Source organism: Vicugna pacos, chromosome 13 (assembly GCF_048564905.1).
Source record: "Vicugna pacos chromosome 13, VicPac4, whole genome shotgun sequence".
NCBI classification, from domain to species: Eukaryota; Metazoa; Chordata; class Mammalia; order Artiodactyla; family Camelidae; genus Vicugna; species Vicugna pacos.
This window is the reverse complement of record NC_132999.1, coordinates 61385152-61397761: the sequence shown is the minus strand read 5'-3', so window position 1 is coordinate 61397761 and position 12610 is coordinate 61385152.

The window sequence follows — 12610 nt, the reverse complement described above, 5'->3', positions numbered from 1 at the left end:
TCTCTTATTCCCAGGCGCTGTTGCCGTATGCTGTAGGGAAAGAACTGAGGGACTTCCCAGGTTGCTGTAAGCTGGATTCTGATTTCCACCTGGGTGCAAAGTCTTTGCTAAGCACAGGTTAGGAGAGTCTTGCTTCTCTGCAAACTGCTTCATTCCCACTCCAGCCTCTGGTACTGGGCGCAGTACAAGCCCTGCCGGTGGGCAGTGGTTCCAATTACTCCCTCGAGGGAGCCCTTCCAGAAGGCACAGGCCCCGACTCCCTGGTCTGCTGCCTCGCTCCCTCCTTTCCTGTTTGTACAGAGGGCAGGGGACAGGGTGACAGAGAAAGGGAGGGAGACACCCCCATAGAACTTTAAAGGATGGTTTCCTCCAGTTAGTTTACAGAAACAGACTTCTTTTTTCAACAGAAATACATGCAACCTCCCAGAAGCAGCCTTTGCACCAGCTTTCCCCAGCTCTGTTTTTATAAGCAGACGGGGCCCTGCGGACCTTAGCCTGCTGGTTAGAGTAGCTGCCAGGCTGCATGTCTGTGTCAGAGATTGAACAGGTCACAGGAAGGACCATCAGTGACATGAGGGTGAGGTGGCCATGGTGGCAGCCAACACGATTGGCACCTGCCTGCCACCCAAAAGATAGACCTGAGGTGGGCGGCCTTGCCACCCGAGTGGCCCACTAGGGGCCGGTCCCCAGCCCCCCCCTCGGCCACCTGCCGAGCTGAAGCCCATCTGTGCAGCGTCCTCTCCCCTCGGCCGTCTGCTCCGGGCGCCACAGACCTTGAGGCTACAGCTGTGCGGGTGGCACTTGAGCTGCTCGCTTGGTCCAGGTGAGATTTCCAGGAGGAAGAGGGTAGTTCCTCCAGCCTCATCCGTGTCTGGCAGCTAGTCTGAGCCCAGGAGGACATCTGGATGGACCACGCGGTAAGCCCGGCCCCGCTGGGGCCGCCCCCTCGGAGGCTCCGCGCATCTCGGCTGCAGCCGTGGATCGCTCCTCTAATAACCCTGCCTGCCCTCCTCCCCTCCCACTGACCGTCCAGGGGCCGCCCGGTCGTCAGCCTGCCGTCTTCCGTTGCCCACTTGGAGGATTGGGTGGGGCACCAGCATGTTCTCTGTGGCCCTTTGCTGCGTACCATGTAGTCTCCACAGGCGATGAAAACCCTGCTTCCTGCTCTGGAGCAGGACGCTGCCTCCCGTGTGGATCAGCCATCCTTACTCAGCGTGTCTTCGCCAGAGGAAGCCAGCGGGAGCCTGAATCACGTGTCTTCTTGGAAGAGTTGTGATCCCAGGTGTCCTCCAAGAACGTCCAGGGCCCTTCTCCAGAGGCGGGTGCTCGCGTCAGCGGCTCAAGGTGAGGCCAGGGTGAGAAGCTCTGAAGATCCCTCGGCTCGTTACGGAGCAAGGTGCAGACGTACTGATGCCGTCAGCGCGAGGGGGAAGCAGCAGCAGATCGAGGAGGCACTTCTGAAATTGTTACAAGCTGGGGAAACGATCGCTCCAGCCTGTTTGCAAAGCAGGCCCCTGGGGCCGTGTCTGTGTGTGACCCAAAGATGGGAAGGGACGGGGATTGGATTAGTTATGCGTCTTCTGTTCTTTGATTCCAGGATGGTCTTTGTTTAAAACTCTTGCCTTGCTCTCAGGTGTTCTAAAGGAAGTCTGCATCTTTCCTGTCCCTCTGATGTGGGCAGGGGTAAACACATTTTCACTTGCTGAAAGCCGCATGGAGTCGATTTGAATGGCTAGTATTAGCTTTGAAAGCAGAAGTGTAAACAGAACTATGCATCTGCTAGCTTGGCTCCTCTTCTGTACCCCACAGGTGTCTAGAAGTCGGTTATTAAACGGTCTGAGGTACCTAAGTCCAGAGGGAAGGACCCTGGAGTAGCTGGTGATCAGGGGCCCAGTTTGCCTCCCCTTCTCCGAGATGCGACCTGTGTGGTCCGTGCCTCCTGGTCCTTCACTTGGGAGAACGGGGTGAGGGCAGACAGGAGCGGGGCCTCTGCTGGGCCCAGGGGCTGTTGCTGCCCAGGCCTGAGCGAAGGCCTTGCTTCCAGCTGGGAGGCCACTTTGGTACCGTGCTCATTAGCAACAGACCTAGACAGGGGGTGTGGGCCCTGAACGCAGGACGCGTTGTAGTCTGGCTCACGTCCCTGCGCCTTGTCCCGCGCTGGGAAACTTGGCACTGGATTTCTGTCAAGAAAGCAGAAGAGAGACAGGAAGACTCTTTCTCAGAGGACCGTCTGTTCCCTCATGTGGCGAGGAGACAGTGAGCATGAAACCGCCCCTCTGCCAAGGGCAAGAACGCACCATGCTTTCTTTGCAGAAACTGCCCGCGGTTTTTGTGGAAATGCTGGACACTTAAAACGATGCCTCTAACTATGAGACATACTCAGAACAGAGTTTTTTTAAATGTCTTTTTGTATGTGAAATGTAACATTTATTTTTAAAACAATAGAATTGTTTTGCCAAAATTCATGTTTTCATTCTTTCTCTGGGAGACAGACAGTGTGATGGCTGTCTGTGCTCGGAGGGAGGGAGGGAGGGACGGAGGGACATCTGAGCAGTCAGCTGCTTTCCGTTTGCTTGAAGGTCCCTGGGCTCCTGGGAGAGGCAGTGGTGGGTACGGTGACTGGATTTCATAGATTCCCAAGCAGTCTGGGGAAAGCTGTCCCCACCCTACACCTTCCTGGCAGCCCAATGGATGGGACAGGGCGTCACCCCAGAGGGAGTTACCGTGCTGTCCAAGCATCTTAGGGAGGGGGCATCTTGGGGAGGGGGCATCTTGGGGAGAGGGCATCATGGAGGGGGCATCCTGGGGAGGGGGCATCTTTGAAAGCAGCAGAGCCTGATGCCACTGTCTGTCTTCTCTCATGTCCTCTGCCTGCAACCTGTGCCCTATATCTCAGGAACGTAGAGTCTGGGGGGAGTCAAATAAAATTGTGGGACCACTGGGGGTACAGAGATTTGTTTGTTGTTGTCAACATTGTGCAGGACCCAAGCAGGTCTGGAGGCCTCCCAAGGCGGCCTCCATCCCGTTACCGTGTCCCGCCCTCTGTTGCTGGACATTTAGGTTATTTCTAGCTTTCATCTGTTGGAAGATCATGCTGCAACCAAGGGTATTTAGAAAAGCAAAAAACTTTTCTATTCTTTTAAAATTATGGAAATGTGAGGTTTAAAATGACCCAGTGAATATGAATTGCTTTGTAATCAGGAAACAAAACCCGATATGACAATAATTACAACCAGAATAATACCCAGTGGCCTAGGAGGGGAGAATCTGAAGGCAGGAAGAGACTGGAAAGCTCTGGGTCTGGGGAGACAGGAGGGAACCCCGGGTCTGCACGGTCACAGGCTGTGTGGGGTCACGGCACCTGAAGGCTGAGCAAGAAGAGGCTGCAGACCAGAAATCCTCCTTCTCAAGAGTTCTTCAGCCCCTGGTTCTACACTTCGGGTTTCTAAGCCCCTGGATCCCCAACCAGGTGTGACTTTGTTCCTGAATTGTGTCCAACACTTGTAGTTTTAACCCGGACTCCTTTGGTTGCAAGTGACAGAAACTCAGCTGAAACTAGATCTAAAAGAAGAAGTGCCTGGCTCCTCTCCTGGGAAGGCCCAGGGTGGGAGCGGCTTCGGGCACGGCTGGACGCAGGGAGGTCAGCCAGAGTCGCCAGGAAGCTGAGTTAGACGCCCGTCTCATCAGGGTTGCCAGATTTAGCCAATAAATCTACAGGATGCCCAGGAGAGTCTGAGTTTAAGGTAAGCAACAGGTGCAATTTTAGTAGAAGTGTGTCCCAGGCAACATTTGGGACAGACTCAGACTAAAACATAATTTGTTGTTTATCAGAAATGCAAATTTACCCGAATGTCCTGTGTTTAATCTGGCGACCCTGCTGCACATGCTGGCCTCATTCCTGTCTCATGCACGTGGCTTTTCCTGTGATGGAACGTGGTTGCCAGCAGCTCACAGAGTCTGGATGGCCGGGATGCTCCAGGGAGAGAGGGCCTTGGTTCACAGCTCTACAGGGGACACCCTGGGGAGGACTTTGTTGGGCCCAGCATGGTAACAGCACCAGGTGGTGCCTAGAGAGCCCCTCCCTCCCCATCAGCACCCACCAAATTCTTGAATGTTTTTCAGTCTTTGTGAAGCACTACACAGTTCATGCAGCCTCAAGGCGAGTGCCATGCTCCGCTTTCTAATCGGATCCCACCCCAAAGCCCCTCTTCATGGGAATTCGGGTAGCTCCTGTTTCTGAACTGATCACCGGATGGGGCATTTGTCCATTTCCAGGGAGTCTAGATAATCAGGTGGGTTGCTCTCAGAAGGAGAAGAAGCTGTGCCCAGATCCACATGGACCCACCACTTTGGCTGAATGCACATTGGAGAGTTTCAAACTTCTCACTCTGTGCGTCTCGGTCCTTAGAAATCAGGGCCATCTAGTTAACAGCAATAACAATTTTAGCAGTTGTTATTCCGTGTTCCGGAGAAGGGAACATCCACCCGAAGGTTTTTCTAATCACAAAGCTATTTTAAAAGCATGTCATCCCCAGGAAACCCAAGCCCAGGGTCGTGTTTACAACCAGTTTTGCAGGCCATCGGCTCCAACGCCCACCCGTGTTCGGGAGCAAAGTCAGAGAGCGAGGCGGGAGGGAGAGTGCGAGTGGCCGTCTGCTCTGAAAATAAACACGATCGTAATGCTTTACTTGGCTCCCCCTGCCCAGCAAAGGCTAAAATTACTCCCGGTGCCTCAAAAATTCCAGGGCCACCACAGCCTCTCCAGTCTTAGCCGTGGTTTGATTCCTTGCAAATATTATGACTTCATGTGCTGCCATGGAAGGTTTTCACAAAATCCTGAAAGGCAGTGTAGAGGACCAGCAACCACAGAGCTGCAGTCGCCCGTCACTTGAAGTTGAACGACTTCCCAAGCTGGTCAGGCCCCACGGACAGGCTGTGAGCGGCTCCAGGGGCTGCATGCTGGTCACCTGAGGAGGGAAGGTCCCCGGGCTGGACCCCAGGTGACCTGGAGGCCGTTTGGGACCAAGGTCCCTCTGCAGCCTCGACTCCAAGGGTTGTATCTGTGCTGTCTGCCCTCTGCCCCCAGCCCTGGGATGGCCACCTGGGAGACTCTTCCGCAAATAGGCTCTGTATTTCCTAAAAATGGACACATGCGGCCAATCCCTTCTCCCCTCCGCAGGCGCCAGGCTCTCCTATCCCCGCCACTGCGGCCCCCAGAACCCACTCAGCAGCTCCCCTCCATCTGCTCAGCCCAGCCCAGCAGGGAGGCAGCTCTTCTGGGCCGCCTCCTAGGCCCGACCTTCAGAACACCGGGCCTGCCTGGCGGCCGCACCCTGCACACACTGTGTGACGTGAGGGCAGCAGGGAAGGAGCCCAAAGTGCGTCCTCTAGCTGTCCCTGCAGCCTGTGCCCTGGGGGGACCCGGGCCTCGCTCACTGGCCCGAGGTGGCTAGACACCCCTGGGCCCAGCAGCCCCTGTGCACCAGGCTTTGCGACAGCCTCATTTGTCTATTTGAATACGTGTTTATCCGTGTTGAGTGCTGGAGAGACGAGACCTATCACAGGCCCTGACTCCAGGGACCTGGTGTACTGAGTGGGGGTCTCCACTGTGGCTTTCGCCTTCCCAGCACCCTGTCCTCCCTCCCCCTCTCCATGAGGAGGGCAGCAAGGCCCCTCGCTGGCCCCAGAGAGGCCCGCGGAGAGAGGGTGACGTGCAGGTGTCTCCTCCTTGCCCCCCTCTGCAACCTGCTCCGCTCCAGTCTGGGCCCAGGAGGCTGGCCTGCAGGGGCTGCTTCTTGGCCCTTTGCCCCCCGGCTCTAGTTGGATCCTTCAAGGAGACAGCTGTGAGCAGGGTGACTTACCACCCCAGCTGTGGGGGGTCGCCTGGGCTGGCTGTGTCCTTGACGAAAGGTCACAGTGCTTGTGCAGACGGCCTCCCGATGTGTCTCTCTCCCTTGGGGCTCTGGTACTTGTCCCCCCCACCCCCTCACCAGCCCCGGTTTCCCTAATGGGCCCAGGCCTCTGCAAAGAGCCCCCTTTGCAGCTCTCCTCAAATCAGCCTAGCAGGTATCTAGCAGCAAGCTGGGACCTGGGCAGATACGCCTTCCCTGGGATTTTTCTACCTGGAGCTGGTGGAAAAGTGTTTGTCCTGTGACTCCGAGCTGTGTGTGTGTTTGCCTGGGAAACAGGCAGCCAAGTCTTCTGTCCCAGAGAAAGAAGCCACTTAGACAAGAGGCCCAGAGGGTTCCAACCAGCGCTGCCACCCCCAGGCTTGCTCCCCCCACACCCTCCCAGTTTTGTGAACCAATCCATCCCACCTCTTTTTCTAGCTTAAACTGATTTGAATTGGATTTTTGTCACCTGCAGGACTATACAGCAGACAGCCATGAACATCATTCTAACACTCCACTGGAAGTCCAACACTGGAGAACATGATGGAGGACACGGCAGAACACTAAGCCCCACCTGGGGGCCAGGAGGGCTTCCTGGAGGAGAAGGTGCGGAGTCAAGTCCTGAATCATGAGTAGACGTCAGCCAGGAGAGGAGGGTGGGGCCCTGAAGCAGTCTGAATTGGATGGGGACAGCGCACACAGTCCTACACTGCGGAGAGGACAGTCCAAATGGCAGGCATGGGCAGGAGAGGTGAGAGAAACCAGACTCTAGGGCCTTGAAGGCCAGCCAGGGAGCAGGGACGTTATCCTGGGTCAGTCCCAGCCTCCCAAACGTTTCAAAAACTTCACTACACAGAGTTGGGGGGACTTGAAGCCATAGAACAAATGAAGCCCCAGCTCCTTGGACAAAATCTGTGCCCCAAGAGTTGAAGGAAAATACAATTTTTATGCTAAAACAAACCTGAAGCAGAAAACGAAATTCCATCCCTTTCGATATAAAACACAAGACTCCAGAGAGACTCTGCTTGAGGCGGGTTAGGGTGGTTTGGGGGAAAACTCGAGCATCACTTTCTGGGTTGTGAGGATGTCTTCAAGAGGTTTGCTAACTGGGGAGAGGTCCAGCCAGGTCTGGCTGTGGCGTGAGGGGTCAGCAAGATGGGGTCAGCCCAACTGCCCACCACGGGGTCATCCGTCCATGCAATCGTTCCAGAAATAACTATGAGTAGAGGTCACTGTGGCCAGTGCTGGGGACACAGCTGTGAACAAAGCAGACAGGGTACCCCCTTCCATACCAACCTGTGATTTGTCTTTTGACGGAACCCTCCTCCACTAGCCTGGCAAGGGCCAACTACTTGTCTCTATGGTAAACAGTGGGCGCCCAGTAAGTGCTTATGGGCTGCCTCAGTACCGCTTGGTCAGGTTGTGCTGCCATGTGTTTTGTATCAGCGGAGAGGCCAGCATTTGCTGGCTCCGCCAGGTCCCCGCTCCAGCTCTGCCCACACGGCGGCTCCCACTCCGGAGGGGCTCCTGCCAAGAGCGATTTCCTTTCAGGCCTGAGTCCTGTCCAAACAGCGAGGGCGCGCGCCTACCCTATGGCACAGTTTCCACCCCTTGGTAGGATGCTGGGAACAAGGATGCGGACCCTTGGCATCTCCGGGATACCTGGGAGGAGTCCGTGCATTGTAGGGCTAGGAGTTCGGCCCTGGAGGTGGAAGTATCTGGGTTCAAATCCTGGCCCATTTTTACCATTGTAACCTTTGGTCTCCTCCTCTGCTAACTGGGAAGGTAAGCCTCACTTTGCCGGAAGGAGGCACAGAGCCAGGGTTTCAGCGTGGCCCTTGTCTGGGGAGACCCATGGCCGGGAGGCACGGTCTCCAGGGAGAGCAGGTTCGTGTGTCCCCCGCTGAGCCCGCTCATCGGACAGCTGGGGCTCCTCCACGAGCCGGGAACTCTGTCTTATACAAAGTGTGCTCTCAGGTGCTGCCTGCGTCCTGAGAGAACTCGTAGTGGGAGTAGCCGGGCTCCGGGAAAGATGGGGTTCTTGCGGGGCGGGTGAGGCGGTCAGGAAGCAGCCCCACAAGCTGGAGGCTGCCAGTTCGGTGTTCCGGAAGCACTTCCCACTAATGCCACAGGCCCCCCATCCCGAGTGTCTGTGGAGCACCTACTGTGTGCCACACACTGTGCGTGGTGTTGGACAAGCAGGGCCCAGGACTGGGGCAGACCCTGCCCGGGGCTCCCCGTCCGCTGGCGGAGAGACAAGGCCCCAGCGATGGCAGCCTGGCTGGGACCATGGGAGGCCTGGCGGAGGCGCCTACCCACCCCAGGGGGGCATCACAGGCCTCTCTCCAAGAAGGGAGGCTTCTGCCGGGAGCCAACAAGAGGAGAGGCCCTGCAGGACGCAGGGTCAGCCCCTTCCCATCTCTGGGCCTCGGTCTCACCATCCACACATCACGGGCGTTGGGGCTGCCAGACTTGAAGTGTGATTCTCTTATCAGGCTCTGGCAGCCCTGGTGGGATTTAACCCCCAAGGCCTCCCCAGGGTCCGGGGGACCTACTACTGCTTGTGACCTGGAAGCCCCTGGAAAGCGCAGGGACTTCTCCGAGCGCTCCCTTAACTGTCAGAATCGTGGCTGTGGAGGCAGGTTTACCAGCAAAGCTGTCCATCCAGCAGCCAGGTCCAGGAGGGGGCCGCCCAGCCCTCCCCTCTGCACTTGCCTTGCCCACACCGCCAGACCTCAGCTCCCTGTCCCCGGCAGCACCCAGAGCCCCGAACTCCCTAAAGGGGGACTGAGCTTCCCCTCGGGCCTTGGCTGCAGTCCCTGTGTGCTCGCCAGCAGCCCTGGGAGGCAGAGGGCGCCTCCACACGTGCACAAGCTACGGAGGCAGCAGGGCACCTCCTTGTAACTGGCCCCGAGGGCACGGAGAGACACGGAGAGACACGGGCTGACAGACCCGCAGATGGCCCTGGCTTTTGGCATCCGCCGCAGACTGTCTCCCAGATGTGGCTTCCAGACAGAGTTCAGCCCATTCCTGGTACGTGCCAGCCGCCTGGGTGGTCTGGTATCAGAATGAAATCCAGAGGCCAGACGGAACCTGGGTTCAAATTGCCACCAATTTCCTGGAAGTACCTTGTGGAACTCCAGGCAAACCCACTGGCTGAGTAGGAAAAAAACAGATCCCTCTTTAAAACCAGATGTCAGCATCTGTCCTCAACCAGCCCAGGGAGACGGAAGCTCCCCCCCCCCAACCACCGCCTTCCCCACTCTCTCCTCCTCCTCCTTCCCCATCCTCACTCTGCGGGCTGGGTCAGTCACCAGCCCGCTGCACGCCAGACGAAGACCCTGTGCAGAGGAAGCCACTTCTTAGCTGGCACCTAAAAATATTGACTTGGGTTTTTTCTTTAAATAGAAAGGAAATTCAACTCACTCCACCCCAGTCCTCCTTCTGGGTTGTGAGTGGGCACCCTGGGGACCTCACCCAGACTTAGCCTCCCCAACGACACCAAGCAGCTTGGCTCCCAGGGGGACAAAGCAAGGACAGGGTGAGGACAGGGAGGGGCTCACCCACTCATGAGGGTGGGTTCCTGGGGCTGGGTGGGAGGGCCTGACTGGCATTTGGCAGACCCAATTTCCCAGAGCATTCTCCGTCCAGAGGGGTACTGAGTGTCTCTGTGGCACCTTGAAATCAGAGGAGAAAGATAACCAGACGACTCATAAAATGAGAAGCAGGCAGAGAGGCTCTGATGCTCAGGGCCACCTGGCAAGAGCTCTGCCCCCGGGGCTCTGAGTGCTGCCTCATGGCCCTGCTTCTCCATCTCGGACACAAGGGGAAGAGCTCTCCCAGGGCCTCTGCAGCTGGGACACCTGTCTTGATTCCAAGCCACAGTAGAATATTAGGGAAAGACGCCCGTGCCCAGATTGGACCGTCCAGAGAGAGAAGCAAAGGGAGAGCCATGTGTGGCATTAGCCCCCAGGTTAGAGCACAGACAGGTCTGGATGACACACAGGAAGCTGGCCAGAGGGTTGTCTTGGGGGAGGGAACTGGGAATCCTTTTTATACTGTTTGAGGCTCCTTTTTGGGGGGATTTGATTTCTATTTTAATCAAAATAATGCATGTAAATAGTTTTCAAAATATCAAAATGCTACAAGAAGAAAAAAAACCCCCAGCATTTCCGGTCCCACCCCTCCCACGCCCAACTGCTCCACCCAAGGGGTGGCTACTTGCAATCCTTCGGAGCCGTTTCTTCTGTTACTTACTGCTGTTTTCCTCAATAGCTTGCTCATACTACTGGGTTTGGGTTTTTTTTTCACTTTTGATATTATCCAAATGTTTAAAATCTAAGAAACTACGTAGAATAATGGTTAAGATGTTGCTTTTTGAGCCAGATGGTCTGGGTTCAAACCCAGGTTCTGCCACTTACTAGTAGAACAACCATGAACAAGTTACTTATCTCATAACGCCTCTGTTTCCTTATCTGTAATGTGGGGTAGTGGTAACTGCCCCAGGGGGCTCCTGTGAGGGATAAATGGATTCACACGTGTCCTTTGGTCACGGCACATAATAACCTTTCAGCAAGTGTGGGCCATCATCAACATCACTATGATTATTGTCTTCCATCTATGAGAGATGCGAATCCACACTCTTCTTCCAACTTCATAATACAGTTATATTAACATTTTGATTAAATACACATTTATTGTGTAATGACTATCTAAATATCACTTACAGATGAGCTGCGTGGGCTACTATGGTCCAATTTCCTTTCTGGTCTATAGGTTTTGTTTTTCCTGTAGTTCATTATTGCCTTGTCTTTTAATTTCTTATCACTAATTCTTCCCACCAAATCCCTGAGGGAACTGTGAGTCTCATCTCAGTACAGTCATCCATCAGTCCCACTTTGGAGCCTACTGGCCTCCTGCTCCAAGCCAGCTTGGCTGCTCGCTGAGCAGGCATCCAGCAGGGACAAGGGCTTATGAGAATGAACACCCAGATCCTGGGTTCTAAACATCCCTCCCCTGCAATAACAAACAGGGCTCCTGGGTGAAATGGCTGATTGCAGGGAAAGAAGAAAACGAGCCTGGATCATCCTGCTGTGTAGGGAAGGGAATGCTCAGAGAGCGGTGGAGACTTGTCCAAAGAACATCACAGAAGTCCATTTGACAGGAGTCCACCGGTTAAAGTAGGCACAATTTGAACTTCTAAATAAATCATGATAGTAATGGATAGTAATCCTTTGAACTAGGAATCCATGCGTCCATACGGATATTAACAAATAAAATGAAAGTCGGATCTGAAATGGAATATTTACATTGTCTCAAAGCACCTACTCATAAAATATGTATTAATTACAAAGGGGAAAAGAGTAACTTGACCATAGAAAAGTCTGGCAGACACTACCTTAATTAAGCAGTCCAAGTTAGTGTCAGCAGTAATGGGATGAATAAAAGTCAAGTGCCACCTGACGGGAGGCAACATGAGGAAGCCAGCGTCACTCCATGGTCTCCCTGCCAAAGAGGCACAACATGAATCTAGTCATGAGGAAGCAGACAAACCCAGATTGAGGGACACCCACAAAATAACTGGCCTGTAGTCATGAGACTTACTTCTGCGGAGCCAGGTCATGAGAGCTGAGGAAAGATTTAGGAACAATTCCAGATCGAAGGAGGCAAGAGAGATGTAACAGCCAAAGGTGACACATAATTCCAAACTGGGTCCTTCTGCTCCAAAGTCCATTACTGGGACGACTGGCAGAACTTGTGGGGCCTGAGGATTAGAGGGTGCTCACATGCCACAGCGAGGTCCCTGGCATGGATGGAGTGTCACAGTTAGGGAGGGGAGTAGCCTTATTTTGGGAGGCAAGAAGGCGTATCATGTCAGAACTCTGAAGTGATTCAAGAGACAGCAACTCTACACAATTCTTGCCACTTTTCTATCAGTTTCAGATCATTGAAAGACAACAACAAAAATGATGAATAAAGGTAGTGAGTCATGACGGCAGTTATCACACCTTCCCTCTGAGACAGCCACCCACAGATGGTGGAGGCATCACTGGCCTGGGTCCCTGAGTGGGGACAACGTGGAGCAGAGATGAACAGGGAGTATGAACGAGAGATAAAGGCTCTGAGCTTTGGGGAGCTTGTTATCATAAAAAAAAACCTCACCTCTCCTGACCGGCTCGGACTCCGTTCAAATGACCACCATCCTCAGTTCCCCACTCACGTTTGAAAGTGAGGCTTAGAAAGGTGATGGACAGGGGGAGGGTATAGCTAAGTGGCAGAGCATGCACGAGGTCCTGGGTTCAATTCCCAGGACCTTCATTAAAATAAAACTAATTACCTTCTCCCAAATACAAAAAAACATGAACAGAAAGCTGATGGAAACCCAGCATGCATGGGAGATGTTTATCAACCAGTGGAGTCCACTTGTTTGGAGGCCGAAGGTAAGGATCTGTAGGTCTTTGCCCTTGGACAGGTTAGATTCCCCACAAAAGATTACTCTATGGGGCTTCGCCACCAGCGCCCTGGGAGCTGGCCAAGGGGGAGGGGGCAGAGGTCCCAGTTCATTGTGCAGACTTGGGCTTCAACCCATCATTTTCAGTTAGGTGACTCACTGCCCACACCCCTCCACTCTGCCAGGTGTCTGAGCCCGGCTTCCCCCCTGGGGGGTAGGATGCAGCCTGGCTGCCCCTGGCTGGGAGGGGGTTTGGAATCCCACTCCT